Source organism: Babylonia areolata, chromosome 26 (genome assembly GCF_041734735.1).
Source record: "Babylonia areolata isolate BAREFJ2019XMU chromosome 26, ASM4173473v1, whole genome shotgun sequence".
In the NCBI taxonomy this organism is placed as follows: domain Eukaryota; kingdom Metazoa; phylum Mollusca; class Gastropoda; order Neogastropoda; family Buccinidae; genus Babylonia; species Babylonia areolata.
The window spans coordinates 45306414-45326755 of NC_134901.1; the positions used below are offsets into that span (position 1 = coordinate 45306414).

The following is a 20342-nucleotide window of genomic DNA, read 5'->3' on the forward strand; positions in this document are numbered from 1 at the left end:
ATGGGGATTTCCCACGCGCACAGGGAAAGGGGGTAGCAGAGAGAGCGTGCATTATCGCATGGCTGTTATGCACACAATAACCCAAGTGAAACATAGCCACTTAAATTTCTCTCAGAGTTGACATGCTTATGAGAACAAGGACAAGAACGGATTTTTATTCCATAGACCTCCGGCCCCTAGAAACAAAAAAGAACAATGTAGAATGCCTATCAAGGAAAAACGAAAACATGAACAAGATATGCATGCAAGACAGTGGAATTTCCAAAACCTACAGATTTTCAGTTATTTTCACAGCTGACAGCAAGTACAGAGGGCATTACTGTTCCTACACTACCTACGAAATTGTTTCGAATTTTCGTTGCATAAAAGATATGAATTCCTAAGTTCCTACTTCAAGGACATGCTCATGAGAGAGAGAGAGAGAGAGAGAGAGAACAGGGGTGGTAAATCTATCGCGAATCTTTTAATGTGAAAAACAACAATCGGAGCACATGTTCGCAGAACCAATGACATTGAACTTCCGGTCTTCTGGCTCAAACTGTTTTCTGCAGCATGCGTGAGGAGTATGTCTCAAAACAGTAATCGGAGAAAGTGAGGTAAGAACGCCAGGGCTCAGCAATAATTCCTTGATTTTTCCACTTGCACTGTCGAGCAGGTCAGTGCAAAATTCACCTGCCTAGATGGGTTTTCTACTTACGTGGCTTTCAGAAACTTACAAGTTACGTCAGTGTATCAGGTAAACACACGTGCACATGTTTACACACACACACACATGTGCGCGCACGCGCACACACACACACATGTGCGCGCACGCACGCACACACACACACACACACACAAGGAAGAACACTTTCCTATTAACCCAAAGTCTGAGAGCTGTTATAATTATGGCCTGTCTAAAAAAAAAAATGTCAGGAACGTTTTTTTGTTATATCAGAAGACCAAGTATAAAAACAGAAAAAGCAGTCTGGATCACCAGTCTTGGCAAGGAGAGAGAGTGTGTTTTAGGTACTTACCTTATGTATGTGTGAGTTTGAGGGGTGACACAACAAGACAGTGCAGTGAGAAACACTGAGATCAGGACTGGTATATTGTTCCAGAGAGGGAAGCGGTGCAAGCAACTGTTAGATCTACATGGTGTTTGCATGGGAAGGAGACTCCCCACCAATGCTCCTTGATAGTGTCTGATCCTGCAACAGAACAGGACTTTGACCCTTCCCCTCATCCTCTCCTGTCCACCCCACCCTCTCCTGTCCACCCTACCCACACCCCACATTCCTTTATCCACACCCTGTTATCTCTGCCTCCACTCCTTAGCCATTTCTGTTCTGTCAATCTAAAAGGAATGGATGGAGGAGAGCAGGGAAATATGGAATTTTGAGATGATCCAAGGAAAGATACTAGGAAGGAGGAGAGAAAGAGAGAGCTAGAGGTGATGGATGGATGCACAGGAAAGGAGAGGGGGGGGCACTTGTGGTTGTCAGGTTTGTGGTGATTTGAGTCATTAATGGTTAAATACAAAATGGATCTTGGTACTTTGTTGATGATGCTTGTCCACTTCCGTTTGAGTAACACACAGAACTATAATTTAGAATGAGAAGACAAAGAGAGTGAGAGTGATAGTGCTAGAGGGAAAGGTGGGTGGGAGCTACATATAGAGACAGAGTTCAAGGGTAAAGATTAGCAGGGAGAGAAAGAGAGAAATAAAACATTGGTCAATGTCAAAAAGAAGAGGGAGGGGGCAGAGGGAGAGCAGCAGTGATTTTGATGGCTGTACCAGTGGGAGTGGAAGGGTGAGGTGTGGATTGGGATGAGAAGAGGCAGGGGGTTTGGTTCATCGATTTATCATGTGCCCAAATCATTGTCTTTTTGGGCTGATGACAGACAGACCTCATTCGTGACATTTAACACTGATGGGTAGGCAATGGCAGTGAACTTTTCAATCAAGAAAACCAGTGGATGCACAGTCATCAGCTATGTCAAAAGTGTGTGCAAAACAAAACAGACTTTGTGTAGTCCCAGTAGCAGTAACTGAGAAGAATGCTGTGCTCAGTGTGTTTGACAAACAGGTCCATGACCACCAAGTTGGATGAGTCTGGACTTGGGTCCCTTTGACCTGTGTGACACAGGAAGACAAGTTAGGTGGTAAGAAACATTACCATTGGCTGTCCAAACATAGTTGCCAGTGACAAGTGGCCACAGAGCAGCACATCTCTCTTCTTTGATCTGACATTCGAAATTGTATCTCAAAATATTGTCTGCAAAACATGTGATGGTCAGCATCGGGATCGCAACCGATGTTTTTGAAAACAACAACAAACCACATGGTATATGCTGTTACTAGCGCTTGTCAAATCATATCAGCAGTTGGTGGAAACTAGAAACATCTTAATGGTATACATGAAGAGTATGTATCACAGACGATAATCTGAAATGAATTGCGAAACTGATGAATGGGGTCAATGACAAGTGTTATTGCAACAAATGTATGACATCCGTAAATTAGAGTACTGTCACTCTCTCTCTATGCATCTATCTATCTTTCTATCTTTTTTTTTTTTTTTTTTTTTTTTTTTTAGTTTGTTGCAGGTCCTTACTGATGCTTGCTTGGATGCCAGGTCGACTACCTGGACTTCTGCCTGGAACATTGTTTACTTCATGTGGGTGAAATGTACCAGTTGGTTCAACAATGGAGTGAGGATGCATCCACCTCTTTCAACCTTGACTTTGAGCCATTGTTTCCAGAAGCAGGGTTTGAGCCAGATGGCCAGATTTTTGCATCACGTTTCCAAGTGGAGGAGAAGACTGCAGAAATCAAAAGCCTGCAGCAGATGTATGCAAGTCTGGTCACTGTTGTGGAGAGACAACTTGAAGACTTTCTGCCTGGCGGAGAATACCACCGCGTGGAAGATGAAGTTCATGAAGCAGCAGTATTCCGGCATCACCAACCTGGTCAGAGAGGAGTGCTTTGCTGACCTCAATCTCCCTGTTCAATTGCAAGAATGCCTCCCTTCACCACCATGCTACAGTCAACATGCTGAAACAATAATAAATCTGTTTCAGCATGGATGTCAGAAAGACAAGCAGAATCTCCTGAACTTCAAGCATACTTGACTGAACTTCTGTGCATCACAGAACAAGATGTAATGACTCTGATCTACTGTTATGGAACAAATGTCAACATGAAGAAGGCTTCAAGACTGTGGCACAAACTAATGCAGCAGATAAAAAAACACTTCTTTGTTTAAGGTTACAGGATCTCCTTTGACCCTTACTGACCATCTTGAGTCTGGCAACCTTACCACAGCTGCCACCCCTGAAAGGAGCCAGACCAGATGTGTCCCCATCATCAGATTCCTCATCAGAAGTTGAGGTAAGCCCTGGCTCTAAATCTGCTGAATTTGGCAACAGCAGTTGGGCCTACAACTTTGCAGCTGAAAATGTGGGCGAGTTTGTAGCCGTGTACTCCAAGGACAGTTATTTTCATTGGTTAGGTCACTTCTGATATGTTCATTACTTTGTTTTGATTTGTACTGATGTTATGGAGGCATTTTTTATGATTTAATGTGTATGCTAATCTGAGATCAAAAGAAGCAGTCACTCTGTAATAGTTGTCACAAATATAGTACCATAGAGTGCAACTCCATCAGCAGGGTGCAAGGTTTCAATTTCTCAAGGAGGCATCACTATGTTCAGACAAATCCATATACGGTACACCACATCTGCCAGACACATGGCCTCACAGCAACATAACTCAATGCGCTTGTCAGGCCTTGGGTGCATGCACCTATCACAGTGGATTTTTTCCAAACAATTTTGCCAGAAAACAATACTTTGTTGCCATGGGTTCTTTTTCAGTGCACCAAGATGCTGCACACTGGACCACAATGTATCATCTCATTTTCCAGTCAAACTTGAGAGAAAGGATGAAAGCAACACTTTTACAGACACTGTATTGGCAGATGAATGTGTTATCCATTCTTATTCTACAACTTTATCTTGTGTCAGTGTATTTTTCAGAACAACTAGTGTATGAAATTTCTATCTTGGTGTTTTGTGTATTGCTGTGATGGGTGACATGTACACAGTACAGTAGATTCTGCTTTCAATGAGTTTCAAGGGGTTAACCAGTACATTATATAAATCTACATGTGTATGTCAATACAAAAAAAAAATAGTTTGGTCAGGTATGAAAATTTACCTGTGTAAACCAGTTAATTGTATTACTAAATTTATCCATACTGGTATTTGGTGGACTCGTATTTAGCATTCCACATTTGTTAACATCAATGTTTCTGTGAATCTAGTTCAGATTACTAATACTATCTCGTGTGAAATATTGGAAAATTATATCAGATTTTTTTTTTCTTTGTATTAGAATCAATATTTTCAAACATGTTATACAGCTATGTACAGGGTTAGTATAGAGTCATGGAACTTTGTAAGTTTTGCAAGGTTTGGGGAAAAGGAGAAAACCATTTCCAGAACTGGAAAAAGTCTCCCCAAAAAAGTTAATAAATCGTGACGAGTACTGTCCAACACACATTTTAAATCATTAAAAGAAGAAAAAGACATAATCAAAAACCAGTTGTGGTGAAAATTTAGTATCAGTGTTGAGATTTCATCCACTGATCTCTTTAATCAGTGACATAGCAACAACAACAAAAAAAAGTAAAATAGAATTATTCAGTTTTACTCAGTGTTTGGTATCTATGGAAAATTTCTTGATTCAAACAACTGAAAAAGTATGGAATCTAGATTGGTCTTATCTGTGGGAACCCTAAGATTATTACAGACAGAAGTTGAAAATTCAAATTGTTTAAAAAAAAAAAAAAAATCAATATTTTCTCACACAGTACATTCATACACATAGTACCATAGTCACAAGAGTGGAGTGACTCAGGTGGTGTCGGTTTTTGTCTGTGAATGTGTGTGTGTGTGTGTTCCCTTTTTTTTTTTTTTTGTCGAGTTCATAATTTGTTCTTGTGTGTATGTTTGTTTTTTCACTTGCTGTCAGTAGTGGTGCTTTTTTTGTTGTCATTTTCTTTCTTCTTTTTTTTTAGTTTTTTACTTTCATGTTTTAAAGTTTATCATCTTGTGGTGAAAAAGTGTGAGGATATGCAGTGTATGTGACTGGTGTTTCAGCTGATCCTGCACATGGCCTGTGTGTTATGATTAGTGGTGGAGAGAACACTGTCCTTCCACCACACTGCCCGAACAGGTTTGGAACATGTTCTGTGTGCTGTGTGCACTGCTGGCCATTGTAAGTTCAGACAGACATACATCCATACATATATTTGTTTTGTTTTTATCTTTTCTCACAATAGATTTCTCTGTGTGCAATATGGTCTACCTGCCCCAGAAGTGCATCACTAGTGAGAGTGCCACCCCTTTTTTTTTTTTTTTTTTGCCCTCTTTGTGTTTTTGTCTGCATACAAGTGTCTTAGTTTTCCAGTCTAAGTGGGGGGTTTTTTTCCATGAATTTTGCCTGGGATAACCCCTTTTGTTGCCGTGGGTTCTTTTATGAGCGCCCAGTGCATGCTGCTCACAGAACCTCGGTTGATCATCTCATCTGAATGACTGACGTCCAGACCACAACTCGAGGTCTAGTGGAGAGAGAAAATAGTGGTGAGTGGGATTCAAACCAGTGTGCCCAGGTTCTCTCACTTCCTAGGTGGAGAGGTTACCTCCAGGCCAGCACCCCACATACATGTTTACTGTATAGATATATAAATGTTACATAGGGGGAGGTGGGGAAGTCTGTTGCAGGGTGTGTGGAGTTAAAACAGAAGCACACAGACATTGTCAGTGTGGTGTCCAGTATATGGGGGGGAGCTGTTCATTGTATCATATAAAAATGTTCACTTTCATGATTTGAAATGTGTAGGGTGTGAATGTGTGACAAAAGATGGTTGGTTAGCCAAGGGATGCATTGGTTTGAGCAGTTGTGATTGTAGAACTGTCAGAAAGAGCCAACACAGCTTGCTGTATAGTCATAGTGCCAATGTCGTTAGAAGCATGATGAATGCGACAGCTCACTAACACAGCCACACTTCCTGGGCTTTGTGTTGTCAACGGGTGACAGTGGAAGAGATGTCTGATGATGTACACACACACACACTCTTTCTGAAATGCTCAAACATCACTTGGTATTTGTTTTTCACATCTTTATTAATTGAACAATCAACAAACGATGACACTATTACTCGCTGAGAAACTTATTTGCTGTACTACTGAAAAGTTCTGCATCAGTCATTTCTTCTTCTGCTTCATGGTCTTTTCACTTGTTCTTGCAGAGCTCATATAGTGGACTCACACCAACAGGTCTGCACCTGTGTTGCTGACCAAGGGCTTCGGCAGAACCTGAAACCAGTTTTAATATAGTTACTATCGTAAGTAACATTTACTAAAAATAACTAATAATTAGTAACCAGATAACTTTCCCTGCCTCTCCTCCCCCTCAGTGATCACTGTTCACCAACATTCAAGTGATCACATGGGTGTGAGGAGAGGCAGGGGAGAAAAATTTTTTTTTTTTTTAGCACTACATTAACTATATATATATCTTCCAACCAAACATCTCAACGGGTGCTACAGCCTAATGGTTAAAGCACTGGGCTCTCAATCTGAGTGTCCAGGTGCACCTGGTTTCAAATCCAGGTAGCGCCCATTGTTTCGGGGCTAAGGGTGGAGAAAAAAAATTCTCCCAGGTCAACACAAGTGCAGACCTGACAGTGCCTTAGCCCCCTGTGCCAGGAGGGAGAGAAGAGACTGGGAAGTTACAAGGAGAGGTGAGGTGGGGGGAAAGAAATGAGGAAAACTGAGAAAAAAAAATATATAAATGAGGAATACTGAAAAAAGTTAAAACTGGGAAGTTACAAGGAGGGGGGAGGATAAAGGAAAAGCCGGAGTGAGGGAGAAGGGTGTCAACTCACTCAGTACAGCTCAATGCAGCTCTTCTGTTTTTATCTCACTCAGTACGGCCAGTCCTCTCTTCTCCTCCTCTACACAGACCCCTCGGATGTCCAGTGGGTGTCTGAATGACCCAACCTTTAGCTTCCATCGTCAGAACTGTGGTATTCTTTGTCAACATTCACCCTTCAGTATACAGCATTCCGCATACAATTTTTTGATGATGGTAATTGGGATGAAACGCTGTTAACGTCGTCTCTTTCACCGTTCGTATGAGTTAAACTGAAATCATGAGCCATAAGTGACTTCAGACTGGGTGCCAGCACCCAAGCCAGAGGTCACCCAGACTGATGCCACTCTTTCCAGAGTCTAGTAAAAGAGAGGGTGTGGGGGGCATTAACTCTCTCCATACGAACGGCGAAAGAGACGACGTTAACAGCGTTTCACCCCAATTACCATCATCAAAATATTGCAAGCACAAGGCTCTTATACTGAAGAGGTGCATGCTGACAAAGAATACCACAATTCTGACAACAGAAGCTAAAGGTTGGGTCATTCAGACACCCACTGGACATCCGAGGGGTCTGTGTAGAAGAGAAGAGAAAGGGTGTGGGGCATTAAGGGGAAGTCCTAGAATTAGTTAGAAGGTGGGGAGAGGTTAGGTTGGGCTTAAGTGTGTCAGACATGTTAAGTTTACTGGTTTAAGAGAAGGGGTTGAAGGTGAAGTTCTATAGTTTGGTTGGGAGTCGGTTAAAATGGGGTCAAGGAGGATGTCAGGTGGGGGCAGGGGGGTGCTTAGGGAGCAGCCGCTCTTGGATCAGAGATTATTACAGGGTTTGAACAGGTTCTCACAAGTTGGGGGTTTTTTTTAAAAGTTTTTTGTAGTTTTTTTTTTTTTTTGTTAATGTGAAATGACACACCTTTTTAAGTTGTTTTTGGCTTTCCTGGGAAAAAGTCTTTTTTTTTTCTTTTTTTAAATTAAAAAAGCTTTCCAAATAAAGGTTCCACCATAATTTAAATCAATAAAGAAAAGATCTTTCCAGCTGAAATCCCATTTAGCAGACTATTCAGTCAGGGCCACAACAGCAACAGCATACAAGACCAGTGCCTTCATGTACAGGAATCAGAGGATGCCCCTACACCACCCAGACAACATGCTACAAGGGGGTTGTGAGGCCCATCCTAGAATATTCTGCGCCAGTCTGGGAGCCTCTGCAACAGTATCTCAACTGACCTGGAGATGGTACAATGCAGATCAGCTCAGTGAATTATACATGACTTCTGCCCCACCACCAGTGCAACCAAGTTTGTCACCAGGCTAGAACTCGACCCCCTCAAACTGTACTGCACTGCAGCCAAGGCCACCATGATGTACAAGATCATGGGTGGTTTGGTTAAGGTGGCACCCCAGTTAGGTACTCTGGTGTGAACAAATAGAACCGTCCGAGGCCACCTAGTTTTCCCACCCAGAGAAACTACAGGTCCCCTTCCACACTGACTCCCACAGGCACTCTTCAGCTGTCTGCCTGTGGAACCAGATTCCAGACCATATGATCTCAGCCATTTCCCCCTCAGTCTTTCAAGACCATGACTGAGGCCTGGCTGCAAGCCTCAGGTTCTGTATAGCTACAGGCCAGGTTTTTTGGGTCGTTTTGTTTTAACTGATGCCATGTGGGGCCTGGGTTCCCCTGGTTGAACTGTGGGGCTTAAAGGTCGTGCACAGACATCAGTCACCTAGAATGCACCCCCCTGTTGTAGATTGTTGCCCTGTACAGGGATTACCACAGGACTATAGACAAGGGGCATAAGCTGCCACTCAAAAAATGTTTTCATCCTGATGTAATAGTTCCCTTTAATGTTTGGTCTTTGAGTTTAGGAGGTCTTTTAAACTGACTGATTTTTGTGATTAAAAACCTGCATTATTCCTGACTGAATACTGTTACAGTTAGCTGGGGAAGGGATGGGAGGGTCAGACAGACCTGCCCACTGCCAGTTTGCTGCCAAGTTCCAGAAAGCTCCTTGTTAAAACACAAAACTGTGTTCACTGTTGTTTGTTGATGTGCATGCACTGAACAAAAGAACATAAGACCAAAAAAATCTCATATTGGCTAAGAAGCATGTTGATCTTAATCCCCCATATCCACCTGAACAGAAAATAGAGCATTACTCAAGGTTCATTTTCTTTTCTTCAAGAAAAAAGTAAAACTTTTTTTCTTCTTTTTTCTTGCTAATCATTTTCTCATGTACAGACATGCAGCACAAGAGCATGTGTGTGTGTATGTTTGTGTCTGTGCTATCTTATGTAACTGGGCTTTATGCACGTCTTGGTTTAGTTCATGTACAAACCCATCCAACCGCAAAAAGAAAAATCCATCTTTGTACATCATCTCAAAATGAATATGTAATAATGTGGTATAAAATCACTAACGAGATGACATGTTACTATAACAAAATTGTGAACCCAAAGATGGAATAAAAGCAAGATTGAAGAAAAAGTTATGTGTGTTGGAAGCATTTGGAGTTTTTATGATGAACTACAAGGGTGCAACCAATGGGGGCGCAACTGGAAATGAAGGGAGAAATTTTCATGCGAATCAGAAAAAAATTACTATTTACCCATCCACACCAAGATCGTGATTTTGCAGTCGACTTAAACTTAATCCTACAAGACTAAAAACTTCATTGCCAAAATGGAACAGTCATTCAACAAGTTTCTGACACTTGGGGAAGTAATGCACTGTCATATTTCTTCCCCTGAATGGAAATCCCTCCCAACCAACACCATCCTGTCTCCCACCTTCAGTGCCTTCCCCCTGAACATTTTTTTTTTTTTTTTTTTACCTGTAGCATGGGCCCGGGCACCCCTGGCTGCACTGGGGAGGCTCACAATCACACCCCCAGCATTAGGCTTTCTCTCTCTGTCCCTTCTCTCCACTCAACAAGCACTGTGCGATCCCCAAATGTCAGTCATCGTAAAGGTCGGCGACAACTTTTGGACGTTACAGGAAGAAGAATAAAATCAACAGGCAATCATCATCTCTCAGCACCCAGCATCTCCTGAAAGTTTTCATATAATCAAGCAGTGTTCTCTGTTTTTAATTTCTGCAAAACACATGCTATTTTATCTTCTGTTGAAATGCTCACAATGTAGTTAAGCAAACACTGGTAAAATTTACTTTGTTGTTCAACCAGCTCAAAATCATGATCTGTATATCCCATAGTTTCAAATATGTTTTCAATAGAAAGCTCAATTTTCTTTCAGAAAAAAAAGGAAATTTGCATACTTGTGATAAAACATTTAATTTGTAGAATTTTTTGTCCATTTATCTGCATTTTCATGGAGAATTTCCTGGAAAAGGCCATGCAGCAGGAGTTGTGTTTCCCTGGCAGTGAAAGGTTAATGCTGACACCCACCTCAGGTGATATAGCGGACAGAGATAACCATCCCACAGATGTGTGGGCAGGGAACCTATCTAACACTACACTGACACCACCAGAAGAACATGTAAAAATACAAAAAAAGTTAATGTGATCTGAGCTCACACCATGTGAACTGTGTGGCTGGTGCTATACACTGATCAAATAATGGTGCTTTTAACCCAGCAAATCACAGAGGCCATTTCAGGGCTGGCTTCACAATGAAACTGTGTCACCAAAGAAAGGAATGTGAGCGTGTTGACTTAACCCTTTCAACCCAAGGGAGTTTACAGCCTCTGATGGCTTCCCTGCCATATTGATACAGAAAAACAAAGAAACACACTGAAATTGATGGGGGGGGGAGGGGGGTTCCCTCAAAACTGACAAGTGGAAATACTGTTGGTTAGTTCCCTTTGTTTGCAGCTGATCCACATGCTGGAATGTACACACCATTTGGTGAAACACTTTTTGATGCCAGAGCCCTGCTCAGATGCAGGGCTGAGTCAATAAAAATGTGTGTCCCCAACCCGTCAAAAGAAAATTCAAATGCACCAGAAAATGCTGAATGTCCGACCTGGAACTAAAGATTTTTTTTTAAATCTAAAATAGCTGTTTGATAAAAGTCACTGACCAAAACACAAACATGTGTATGTTTTCATAATGTACATGCACACACAGTCTTACCTTGAAACTCGGTCATCACCAGGGATCAAGCTCACCCCCTGAATGGCACAAAGCCCTTACAGAAAGTTTCTTGCTGTTCTGAAAACAAAGTGACCCATGGGAGACACCAGGATGTGTACAGGGAATCACAAAAAGCACAGCATACATGCACCCCCCCCCCCCTCCACACACACACACACACACAGCATGTAAGACAAGTACATCAGGCAGGAGACAGGGAAGTAACCCTGAACCTCCAGTTATCCAATCCTAGGCAACAGCCGGATTTTTAAAAAATAAATAAATTTTAAAAAAAACAGTTGTTGATGAAAACTGACCTCATACAGAATACATAAGCTTAAAAATTCACAGACCACATTCAATAGTATAGCAACAATATTAAAAGAGAAGCATTACACATGAACCATTTCATAGCAGACGGCTTTCTCTTTTTTCTTTTTTTTTTAAAGCAGAAACAAAGGTAATAAATGCTGAGGAATCTGGTAGAGTCCATGATTAACCAGGATAGGTTCCATTCTTCTTCTGAAACATCCATTTAATGCCTGGATACACTTTGCCAGCTAGCATCAGCCGCATGCAAGTGAGGATCACCATCTCTTACTCCTCTCTCTACTCTCTATACACATCATGCATGCAGACAGATCCAATACACTAAGAGTATTTGGGCATATATCGCGCTTCCAGGCAACAGAGAGAATGAACATTTTAAAAAATTAATTAAAAAAAAAAAAAAAGCCAAACACAGTACTACATGTCATCACCTGTCACATCACTGCTACATTTCACCATCACCTGTCACATCACTGCTACATGACATCACCTGTCACATCACTGCTACAGCATGTCACCACCTATCACATCCCTGCTACATATCACCTGTCACATCACTGCTACATGTCATCACCTGTCACATCACTGCTACATGTCATCATCACCTGTCACATCACAGCCACATGTCATCACTGCTACATGTCATCAACTGTCACATCAATGCTACAGCATGTCATCACCTGTCACATCACTGCTACAGCATGTCATCATCACCTGTCACATCACTGCTATAGTATGGCATCACCTGTCACATCACAGCTTCATGTCATCACCTGTCACATCACAGCGACAGTATGTCATCACCTGTCACATCACTGCTATAGTATGTTATCACCTGTCACATCACTGCTATAGTATGGCATCTCCTGTCACATCACACCTACATGTCATCACCTGTCACATCACAGCTACAGCATGTCATCATCACCTGTCACATCACTGCTATAGTATATCATCACCTGTCAATTCACTGCTATAGTATATCATCACCTGTCATATCACTCCCACATCATCACCTGTCACATCACTGCTACATACCATCACCTGTCCCATAACTGCCACATTTCATCATCTGTCACATCACTGCTACAGCATGTCATCACCTGTCACATCACTGTTACATATCACCTTTCACATCACTGCTACATGTCATCATCACCTGTCACATCACTGCTACATGTCATCATCACCTTTCACATCACTGCTACAGCATGTCATCACCTGTCACATCACTGCTACATGTCATCATCACCTGTCACATCACTGCTACATGTCACCATCACCTGTCACATCCCTGCTACATGTCATCACCTGTCACATCCCTGCTACATGTCATCATCACCTGTCACATCACTGCTACATGTCATCACATGTCACATCACTGCTACATGTCATCACCTGTCACATCACTGCTACAGCATGTCATCACCTGTCACATCACTGCTACATGTCAACATCACCTGTCACATCACTGCTACATATCATCACCTGTCACATCACTGCTACATACCATCACCTGTCCCATAACTGCCACATGTCATCACCTTTCACATCACTGCTACATATCATAATCACCTGTCACATCCCTGCTACATGTCATCACCTGTCACATCACTGCTACATATCATCACCTGTCACATCACTGCTACATGTCATCATCACCTGTCACATCACTGCTACATGTCACCTGTCACACCACTGCTACATATCATCACCTGTCACATCACTGCTACAGCATGTCATCACCTGTCACATCACTGCTACAGCATGTCATCACCTGTCACATCACTGCTACAGCATGTCATCACCTGTCACATCACTGCTACATGTCATCATCACCTGTCACATCACTGCTACATGTCATCACCTGTCACATCACTGCTACAGTATGTCATCATCTGTCACATCACCTGTCACATCACTGCTACATATCATCACCTGTCACATCACTGCTACATGTCATCATCACCTGTCACATCATTGCTACATGTCATCACCTGTCACATCACTGCTACATGTCACCATCACCAGTCACATAACTGTTACATGTCACCATCACCTGTCACATCATTGCTACATGTCATCACCTGTCACATCACTGCCACATGTCATCAACACCTGTCACATCACTGCCACATCTCATCAACACCTGTCACATCACTGCCACATGTCATCACCTGTCACATCACTACCACATGTCATCACCTGTCACATCACTGCTAGATGTCATAATTACCTATCACACCACTGCTACCTGTCAACATCACCTGTTACATCACAACTACAGCATGTCATCACCTGTCACATCACTACTACATGTCATCACCTGTCACATCACTGCTACATGTCATCATCACCTGTCACATCATTGCTATAGTATGTCATCACCTGCCACATCACTGCTACATGTCATCACCTATCACATCACTGCTACATGTTATCACCTGTCACATCACTGCTACATGTCATCATCACCTGTCACATCACTGCTACATGTCACCATCACCAGTCACATAACTGTTACATGTCACCATCACCTGTCACATCACTACTACATATCATCACCTGTCACATCACTGCTACAGCATGTCATCACCTGTCACATCACTGCCACATCTCATCAACACCTGTCACATCACTGCCACATGTCATCACCTGTCACATCACTACCACATGTCATCACCTGTCACATCACTACCACATGTCATCACCTGTCACATCACTGCTAGATGTCATAATTACCTATCACACCACTGCTACATGTCATCACCTGTCTCATCAGTGCTACCTGTCAACATCACCTGTTACATCACAACTACAGCATGTCATCACCTGTCACATCACTACTACATGTCATCACCTGTCACATCACTGCTACATGTCATCATCACCTGTCACATCATTGCTATAGTATGTCATCACCTGTCACATCACTGCCACAGGTCATCACCTGTCACATCACTGCTACATGTCATCACCTGTCACATCACTGCTACATGTCATCACCTGTCACATCACTGCTACATGTCATCACCTGTCACATCACTGCTACAGCATGTCATCACCTGTCACATCACTGCTACATGTCATCATCACCTGTCACATCACTGCTATATGTTATCATCACCTGTCACATCACTGCTACATGTTATCATCACCTGTCACATCACTGCTACAGTATGGCATCACCTGTCACATCACTACTGCAGTATGTCATCACCTGTCACATCACTGTTGCATGTCATCATCACCTGTCACATCACTGCTACATGTCATCACCTGTCACATCACAGCTACAGCATGTCATCATCACCTGTCACATCACTGTAACATGTCATCACCTTTCACATCACTGCTACATATCACCTGTCACATCACTGCTACATGTCATCACCTGTCACATCACTGCTACATGTTATCATCACCTGTCACATCACTGCTACATGTTATCATCACCTGTCACATCACTGCTACATGTTATCATCACCTGTCACATCACTGCTATAGTATGGCATCACCTGTCACATCACTACTGCAGTATGTCATCACCTGTCACATCACTGTTGCATGTCATCATCACCTGTCACATCACTGCTACATGTTATCACCTGTCACATCATTGCTACATGTCATCACCTATCACATCACTGCTACATGTTATCACCTGTCACATCACTGCTACATATCACCTGTCACATCACTGCTACAGCATGTCATCACCTGTCACATCACTGCTATATGTCATCAACTGTCACATCCCTGCTACATGTCATCATCACCTGTCACACAACTGCTACATGTCATCACCTGTCACAGCACTGCTACAGCATGTCATCACCTGTCACACCACTGCTACATGCCATCACCTGCTGCTACATGTCATCACCTGTCACATCACTGTTACATGTCATCACCACCTGTCATATCACTGCTGCATGTCATCACTGCTACATGTCATCAACTGTCACATCAATGCTACATGTCATCACCTGTCACATCACTGTTACAGCACGTCATCATCACTTGTGACATCACTGCTACATGTCATCACCTGTCACATCACTGCTATAGTATGTTATCACCTATCACTGCTATAGTATGTCACTGCTATAGTATGTTATCACCCGTCACATCACTGCTATAGTATGGCATCACCTATCACATCACAGCTACATGTCATCACCTGTCATCACTGCTACATGTCATCACCTGTCACATTACGGACACATATCACCTATCACTGCTACATATCACCTGTCACGTAACTGCTACATGTCATCACCTATCACATCACTGCTACATGTCATCACCTGTCACATCACTGCTACAGCATGTCACCACCTGTCACATCCCTGCTACATGTCATCATCACCTGTCACATCACTGCCACATATCACCTGTCACATCACTGCTACATATCACCACCTGTCACATAACTGCTACATGTCATCACCTGTCACATCACTGCTACATATCACCACTTGTCACACCACTGCTACATGTCATCATCACCTGTCACATCACTGCTACATATCACCACTTGTCACACCACTGCTACATGTCATCATCACCTGTCACATCACTGCTACATATCACCTGTCACATCACTGCTAAATACCACCACCTGTCACATCACTGCTACATGTCATCACCTGTCACATCACTGCTACATGTCATCACCTGTCACATCACTGCTACATGTCAACATCTGTCACATCACTGCTACATGTCATCACCTGTCACATCATTGCTACATGTCAACATCACCTGTCACATCACTGCTACATATCATAACCTGTCACATCACTGCTACATGTCATCATCACCTGTCACATCCCTGCTACAGCATGTCATCACCTGTCACATCACTGCTACAGCATGTCATCACCTGTCACATCACTGCTACATTTCATCATCACCTGTCACATCACTGCTACATATCACCTGTCACATCACTGCTACATATCACCTGTCACATCACTGCTACATGTCATCACCTGTCACATCGCAGCTAAATGTCATCATCACCTGTCACATCACTGCTACATGTCATCATTACCTGTCACATCACTGATACATGCCATCACCTGTCACATCACAGCTACATGTCATCATCACCTGTCACATCAATGCTACATGTCATCATCACCTGTCACATCACTGCTACATGTCATCACCTGTCACATCACTGCCACAGGCCATCACCTGTCACATCACTGCTATAGTATGGCATCACCTGTCACATCACTGCTATAGTATGGCATCTCCTGTCACATCACAGCTACAGTGTACAGGGGGCTAAGAAAATAGCAGGTCAGCACATATTCACCTAGGAGATCAGAAAAATCTCCACCCTTTACCCACCAGGGGCACATACCAGGAAAAAACTCAGGATCCTCAGATTGAAAGTCCAACACTAACCACTTGGCAACTGTGCCCATCTGTCCACTGATGATTAAACTATAAATTCTGACAACATGATCTTACCAAATCACCCTAACACCAACCTACAAAAATCACAAAAAGTAAACACAGTTCCCCAAATTAGGAGAGAAAAAAACTTCCTCCAGAATTGAAACATAAACGCATTGTAATAATCTTCAGGGCAGTGATCCTTTCTAGATTTTGTTGTGTGAAATTTATGTTAATCACCTGGCATGCACAGTGCATACTGATACAAGTCACTACGCAAAGCAAAGACATTTTCCCCAGCTGCTGACACAAAGCTTACTACTCAATGCTCAGTTATCTCACATCACAACACCTGATACCAACACCCAAAACTAGACTACAACACCCATAACCCAATCTGAACAACCAAAACCAAACATGTATATCGTCATGCTACAACTGACAGAATGACAGATGGACGAATGAAGGACAACAAAAAACAAAGATGAAACTGTCAGTCCTCCACACCAGTTGGAACAACCAAAATCCCAATGAAATTATAAATATTTATTCAAAAAAATTATTTAGGAATTCAGAAACAAGAAATTCAACACAAATGAAACAATGACAGCTACCACTCTCACTTGCACACTTCTTCTGCGTTCACTCGTATGCACACGAGTGGGCTTTTACGTGTATGACCGTTTTTACCCCACCATGTAGGCAGCCAAACTCCGCTTCCGGGGGTGTGCATGCTTGGTATGTTCTTGTTTCCATAACCCACCGAACGCTGACATGGATTACAGGATCTTTAACGTGCATATTTGATCTTCTGCTTGCATATACACACGAAGGGGGTTCAGGCACTAGCAGGTCTGCACATATGTTGACCTGGGAGATCGTAAAAATCTCCACCCTCTACACACCAGGCACTGTCACCGTGATTCGAACCCGGGACCCTCAGATTGACAGTCCAACGCTTTAACCACTCGGCTATTGCGTCCGTCAAACTTGCACACAAACACACAAAAAGAAGTTTTGTTTCTGCTGTGCAGTCTCTGCCCACCACAGTCCTGGAATGCACCAGGAGTCAGAAAAGGATGGGGTTAGGGAGAGTCGCGGGACAGCACTTACCTATAGCCAACGCAATTGAATCCTTTCAGCAGACGCTGTTGTCATCACTGTTGTTGATGCTGTTGCCACCACCGCTGCAGAGCAGTGCCAGTCCTGTACCATGCACACCTCCCTCCAGTCCACAGCCGCAACCAGCAGAGGAGAGGAACCCATCAATACAGGAATAAGAAAAAAAACCTGAAAATGGCAAAGTGTCAGTGTTGCCTCCTAAAGATGCAAGTTGCACCAAACCTATCATACCGTCCATCCAATCTTCTGTTACAGTAACTGAGAAACCCATTTAAACGTTGGTCTGATTTAATTTCTCCCAGGACAATAACGTATGATATATTAATAATAATTCACATTACTCTCTTTAGGCAAAGAAAATATAAAATAACATGAGCATAACACCAATGACATGAACACACATATTCACAGCATCTCTAAATCATAACATGAAATAATGTGAAACAGCAACAGCAAATACAATACCGCCATCCATGACCCCTGTCATTCCCCTGCACCACTCACTGACATGAGTTGCTCCACATATGGGTAGAAGGCCAGACAGGCTGCCTGCCTACCTGGTGGCTTACGAAAAATATGTTGTATTAATGTTGTCAATGTCTCACACTCAGGATATGTCAATGCTTGACGTACATCACAATGCTCAAAAGATGCACAACTCAAACCACAACACCCAAAAATCTCAAGAGCCTCCCCTATCTCCCTCCCATCCACACAACACACAGAGAAAACAAACATATACCCACACTGTCACAGGTATCAGGAAATAATAAAAGTCAGTTTAAAACCGAGGAGTCTTTAGATTGGTTTTGAAGCTGGAAATGGACAAAGTGTAGGAGTGTCTGTGGTGAATGCTGAGGATCTTTGACCAAAGAAAGAGGGAATTTGGAGAACACAACTCTTATGATGAATGTATTGTCTTGCTGGAATGTAAACAGTGAGGAGATCGGAAAGACAGATGAAGAACCAAAGCAAAAGTGAAGGCAATATCAGAATGTGTGTAGTTTGTATTCAATCGTGAACTGTATCAGCAACCAATGGAGTTGTTTCAGAAAAGGCTCAACTAAACCGATAGTCACTTAAGGTGTTTCAATACAAGACAGGCAGCCCAGGTTTAGACTTTCTCAAGTTTTTGAATAATGTATTGTAGAGAACCAACAAGCAGAGAACAATAATATCGAATCCTGGTTGTATCAACAGACAGGAAGTGATGACACACTTCAGAGTACTTCCTGGACCATCAGTTTGTGATAAATCACTTCTGCAAACACACATGGGGGAAACAAAGGTAACATCCGCAATACTGTAATACCGCAATGACAAAAACGTAGGACTTTTCTCAGAAAAAAAAAAAATCCTGTCTCCGTATCCTTCATCCAAAAACAGTTATTATACATACTTTGATGCTCCAGCGTTGTTGAATGAATGAGGCAGGCAAGGCGCTACATAGTCCACTGTCCTCGGCCACTTTACTGGTATCACCATCAATGAACTGTCGACAAGCCTGAGGTCTGTCCACTGTTTGCTGCCAGTTCATCTTGGGCCATCCCCCATCATGTAACTACTCATGTCCACCACCCCTTCCCTTCAATAAATGCTTACTTCAATCAAAAGTTCAGGTAATTAAACTGTGGAGTATAAAGTACACCAAAGTAATAATACTTTTCTGAAATCAATCCTAACACAAAATGTCAGTGGATAGCTTCAAATCAGCTCTGGCAAAACCAGAAGCCTGTAACACCAACGCCTTCCGCACCCCCACCGTGGCGTCGATGCCAGCAAATGGATGTAAGCGACGTATTGATCCAGATCCAGATCACTCGATAGATGAGATGGAGAGGAAAGACAAGACACATGGAAATCCTTACATATTTTTCATCAAATTCTTGGTCTGCAATTCAGCGTGTACAGTATCTATCTTTCTTTCTGTCTATTTAGCGAGAGAAAGTGAGTGGGAGACAGATTTATATTCAATAATATATCAGGTCTATGTTTTATGTAAGTATTTCCTTCCCGGGTCCGTGTGTACCACCAAATCCGTAAAGTATTGAGGCATGGAAGCCATTTTAATTTTTACTATAAGTTTTTAAAACTACTGTAATTATATATTGAGCTCTAAAGCTTTCCAAGAATGGAATATGGTAGAAAGGAAATCCTTGTGGGGAAAATAAGCACGACTGACGTTGGATGAAGAAATTTCTCACTTAGGACGATATAATAATGAAAGTTGACTACCGAGTCCATACAAATTACAAATGGTTATGGAGAAAGTCTATAAAAACTGCAGATTGTATAAATAAATTAAATAATAATAATAAAGCACACGTTAGACATAAATAGCGAGTCACATCTTACAACCAACAACTGTTCTTTGTTGGTTTTTATGTTTCTGTAATTCTAAAAAAAAAAATGTCATATTTAAGAGAAAAAAATGCATACCCGCACACCCCAATTGCATGATTTCG

The 20342-nt window shown here is 42.3% G+C and overlaps 2 long non-coding RNA genes across 5 annotated transcripts in view; one reads left to right on the forward strand and one right to left on the reverse strand.

The window, feature by feature from the left end:
• The first annotated feature begins 497 nt into the window (after positions 1-497).
• LOC143300140 (uncharacterized) lies at positions 498-9659 on the forward strand. Of its 3 annotated transcripts, XR_013057623.1 has the most exons (5): positions 498-596; positions 2590-3373; positions 5146-5221; positions 6297-6392; positions 8033-9653. It is a non-coding gene; the product is annotated as an uncharacterized LOC143300140 (long non-coding RNA). The 3 variants fall into 3 exon arrangements; XR_013057621.1 differs by having other exon boundaries at positions 5146-6392; positions 8033-9659; XR_013057622.1 differs by having other exon boundaries at positions 529-596; positions 2580-3373; positions 5146-6392; positions 8033-9659.
• Positions 6228-20342, reverse strand: part of LOC143300138 (uncharacterized) — a 14268-nt gene continuing 153 nt past the window's right edge. The window contains exons 2-6 of one of the 2 annotated variants that reach the window (XR_013057619.1): positions 19277-19369; positions 17869-18045; positions 11014-11091; positions 9754-9969; positions 6257-6363 (exon numbers count right to left, since the gene is read on the reverse strand). This is a non-coding gene — a long non-coding RNA (uncharacterized LOC143300138). Of the gene's footprint in view, positions 6364-9753; positions 9970-11013; positions 11092-17868; positions 18046-19276; positions 19370-20342 lie in introns of both variants that reach the window. The other variant, XR_013057620.1, reaches the window with a different exon arrangement.